Source organism: Otolemur garnettii, unplaced genomic scaffold, assembly GCF_000181295.1.
Source record: "Otolemur garnettii isolate 467f Iridium unplaced genomic scaffold, OtoGar3 scaffold00252, whole genome shotgun sequence".
Classification (NCBI taxonomy): domain Eukaryota; kingdom Metazoa; phylum Chordata; class Mammalia; order Primates; family Galagidae; genus Otolemur; species Otolemur garnettii.
The window spans coordinates 315,949-320,807 of record NW_003852647.1 but is presented as its reverse complement, the minus strand read 5'-3'; positions in this window follow the sequence as shown (position 1 = coordinate 320,807).

Genomic DNA, 4,859 nt, shown 5'->3' with positions numbered 1-4,859 from the left:
AGACCACCATAGTGGAGCCAAAGGGCAATGATGGAGACAATTAAGGCAAGAAGCCAGGGAGGAGGAGAATCTTTATCATGCTAATCTGTGTCTGGGGATATTTATAATAACTGAATGGGGCCATGTGACCTGTAATAGCCTAGTATACCTTGAAAAAGCTATCCATATTATATAGTTACTATGAACCCAGATGTGTTCAAAAGGCTTTCCTCTTCTGGTTGTAATTCAAAATTTAGGACACCTGGGAGGTTACTGTTCAAAGAATTGTTCTTTTTTACTCTACTGTAGTTTTAAGAGTCTGAAACAGACTATCTGTACTCAAATATTGGCTATAGTACGTGATAGCTATGTTGTCTTAGTCAATTTAACTTCACTGTGACTTTGTTCCCACATCTGTAAAATGACCATGCAAACAGTACCTCCCTTATAGGGTTGATTGTTGTTTGGAAGTAAATGAGATAATCCCTAAGCTACCTTGTATTATTGTTTTTAATATATGTATATTGCCTTCTCAATTAGATTCCAGCACATACTATTGGGGCAGGAATTGTGTCCTATTTGTTTTTGGAGCCAATGTCCCATAGGCATATCTCCATTGATTATTAGACAACTTAAAGTAATATTCTTCCTTAACACATCTATTTCAAAAGACATTATACCACAAGGCGGTTTTTAGTTACATTTTCTATGTAGATTGAAAGTAGGTCAGTGAAATGGGTCACCTGCCACTCCAGCTTTATAAAACAAAACCAGACACTTCTCATACAATAATGAGCATCTTAATTTACACTTATAATGCAATGTGTGGCATAAAGTTTTGACTTTTGTTTTGAAATGTTTCCAAAAGGCAAAAGCGTTTTTAACAACATAAAAGGTTTTTGCTGTGGGTATGGCATTGTACGGGACTTACAAGGTTTGCTTCCTAAAGAACACATCTCTTTCTGAAGAGCATGTAATTGGCTACAGAAGGGTATATCCTGATTTGTTGCCTAGTGACAGCCGGAGGAAGTCACCCTGTGGTGAACTCTAAGTCTGTTTGCCATATGTTTTCACACAAAATGGCCTCGTAGCAATGTTCAGCAAAAGCAATACACTGTTCACTTTATCTCAAAGTGGTTGTCTTGAGAAGGTCCTACATTATGGACCCCTGGATAGCCCTGGGATGCCTTAGGACCACCGGTGAGATTTGAGTTGTGATAAGAAAGGGTCCAGTGGCTCCAATAAATTTCCCTACCTACTTGGCATCACTTTCCATAAATCTGAGTTTTTCAGAGACTCCAGGGGAATGGATTATTCTGTATACCCCCCTCAAGATTTCCTAACTGCTTCAGAGGTCTGGACTCAATTAGAGTCTACCGTCTAATCAGCTCTTATCCTTCAAGCTCTTTGACTTGCTTGCTTTCTCGATATACCTTGGATCAGTTTTCTAGGGCTACCATAAACAAGTACCACAAACTGAGTGGCTTAAAATAACAGAAATTTATTGTCTCACAATTATGGAGGTTAGAAGTCTGAAATCAAAGTGTCAGCAGGGTCACACTCCCTCTGAAATGTTTAGGGGGATCCTTCCTTGCCTCTCTTTCAGCTTCTGGTGCATCACTCCAACCCTTGTCTTCACATAGTGTTCCTCCCATGTGTCTTCACATCATATTCTCTTTTTGTGGGTCTTTCTGTGTCCAAATTTCTCCATTTTACAAGGACAAGATTATATCAGATTAGAGCCTACACTAATGATCTAGTTTTGACTGGATTACCTCTGTAAAGACGTTGTTGCCAAATCAGGTCACGTTCTGAGAAAGTCACTGGGAAGTAGGACTGTAACATATCTTTTTGTTGGGGAAGGGGACACAATTCAACTCACTGTTTGTTGTTGTTGTTGTTGGTTTTAAAACTCATCAGAATTCTGTTCTCTGGCTCTTCTATATTGTCCTGGTCAATTAATTAATCTGTCTTTAATTCCTTCCTGATCCAGACTATACCTGTAGTACATTAATTATTCAAGGACTCCTTATCCCCTGTATACTTCCATTCCACTTGCCAGAAAAACTCTAGGCCTGGATCAATGCAACTGCACCTGCTTTCTTTCATTCTGCCTTCTTTCTCTAGGGCTGCTGAGTGCTGCAAGAGAAATCCTATAAACTCATGGTCTCCAACCCCAACTCAGTCATTGATGCTGCCCAGGGTCCTCCAGTGTGTGTGTGTGTGTGTGTGTGTGTGTGTGTGTCTGTTTATGTATGTATAGAAAGGAAAAGATAGGAGGGAGAAAGAGGGGTATTTTAAAGGATTGGTTCATATTATCACAGAGGCTAACAAGTCTGAATTCTGCAGGGCAGATGGGTAGGAGGAAGAACCAGAGAAGAGTTGAGACAAATTAACACATAAAATCAATCATTATGTTCTCCATGGTATGCATTCTTCCTTTTTTAGAGACTAGGTCTCACTATATGTTGCTCAGGATGATCTTAAACTAGTGGCCTCAAGTAAGCCTCCTGACTTAGCCTCCCAGAGTGCTAGGATTACAGGCGTGAACCACCATGCCCAGCCACTGAAAGGTTTTCTTGATCCATAAGATAAAGCTGCACCCCTGCCCAAACAAGAGTCTCCCTAAGTTTCTTTCTGATTAGTTCTGCTGCCTCCATTAGAGAGATTAATGTATTTATTTCTCCTCTTTGGACAGCAGTTCTCAACCTGTGGGTTGCGACCCCTTTGAGGGTCGAACGACTCTTTCACAGGGATCGCCTAAATACATCCTGCATATCAGATATTTACATTATGATTCATGACAGTAGCAAAATTACAGTTACGGAGTAGCAATGAAAATAATTTTATGGTTGGGGGTCACCACAACATGAGGGACTGTATTAAAGGGTCATGGCATTAGGAAGGTTGAGAACCACTGTCTTAGGACAATGATTTTCTGGGTGCAGTTGTGAGCATTATCCCACATCCAGGCTTTTCATCCTTGGCATTTCAGATCACATTTGAACCCCCTCAGATAGAAATTAAGACATCAAAGTCTACTGTACTATACTATGTGAGGCATCTCAGGGTCCCAGTTAATAACATTTTATGGTAGACTTGAGAATTGCTAAGAGAGTAGATTTTAAGTGTTGTCACTACAAAAAAGATAAGTATGTGAAGTAATACAGGTTAATTAGCTTTATTTAGCCATTCCAAAATGTGTACATACTTCAAAACATCATGTTGTATACCACAAATATACATAATTTTTACTTGTCAATTTATGTTTTTTTCCCTAGACAGACTCACTCTGTTCCCCAGGCTAGAGTGCCATGACATCAGCCTAGCTCACAGCAACCTTAAATTCCTGGTTTCAAGTGATCCTCCTGTCTCAGCCTTCCTGAGTAGCTGAGACTACAGGTTACTGCCACAATGCCCAGCTAGTTCTTCTATTTTTAGTAGAGATGGAGTCTCACTCTTGCTCAGGCTGGTCTTGAACTCCTGGGTTCAAGTGATCCTCCTGTCTCAGCCTCCTGCCATGATGAGACACCTGGCTAATTTTTTCTATTTTGAGTAGAGACTTGGTCTTGCTCTTGCTCAGGCTGATGTCTAAATCCTGAGCTCAAGGGATCCTCCCTGAATGCTAGGATTATAGGCCTGAGCTACCATGCCTGGCCTTTTGTTTATTTATGAGCTCAAATGAGCTCCTAAATCAGAATTTTCTGAATTTTGGAAACATACACAAAGATTTTAGATCTGAAGCTCTAAATGATACATGCTTATATAGGTCACAAGTCTAAAACTCACAGTCTGCTGAGGAAGAAATGAGATCCCAAAAGGTTAAGAGTATTGCCCAAGCACACACAGCTTGGCATGGAGCTAAGACTAAAACCGAGTTTCTGGACTCAGGATGTCACTCAGTTCTCCCTACAAATTATGCTACTGCCTTGTTTCAGCCTGCTTTACTCTATGCTGGGAAGATGGACTCCTTCAGCCCAGGCTTTTGGTCTTGTCCTGGCTGGGCTCCGGGGACAATTCTCCCAAATCTAACCAGAAACTGGATCTATGGTGGCTCTTAACATGGTATTTGCTCATTGTCTGGTTCTCACTTCTAAAAATATCCAGCTATCTGCTCCTATAGGTTCCACAGCCTGGTTAAAACTAAAGTTACTCTCAAAGCTGGACCAGATCTTTCTTCCCGAAGACCCTTTCAGATAAAGAACTTAAAAGCACTTTTCTGTTTTGTCTTTTTTTCTGCCTTCAGCTCTCCCCTCAATACTTCCAGCTTTTGCTTGGATAAAATATCTAAGAAACTGCAGATCAATTCAAAGATGACCCCAGACTCAGAGCTGTCTTAGAAGACCCCAGGGGAGGTGAAAGTGAAAGAATGTCTTTTACTAGTCTGTTACTTCTTACTTCCTTCCTAACTCTGGAAACTCTGGGATCAGTAGATTTTATATTTCTTTTGGCCACAGACCCCACTAAGAAGCTGATGGGGCAGGTGAAGTGGTTCATGCCTGTAAATAAATAAAAGGCCAGGCATGGTGGCTCATGGTGGCACTCTGGGAGGTTGAGGTCAGTGAACTGCCTGAGCTCAAGAGTTGGGGACAAGCCTGAGCAAGAGCAAGAGCAAGACCTCGTCTCTACTAAAAATAGAAAAAACTAGCTGGGCATTATGGTGGGTGCCTATAGTCTCAGCTAATCAGGAGGTCAAGGCTCAAGAGGATCACTTGAGCCCAAGAGCTTGAGGTTGCTGTGAGCTATGAGACACCACAGTACTCTATCCAGGGTGACAAGAGTGAGTCTTTGACAAGAAGAAGGAGGAGGAGTAAGAGGAGGAGGAGGAGGAGAAGAAACTGATGGAAGTGATGGACTCTCTCCCAAAATCACATTTGCAC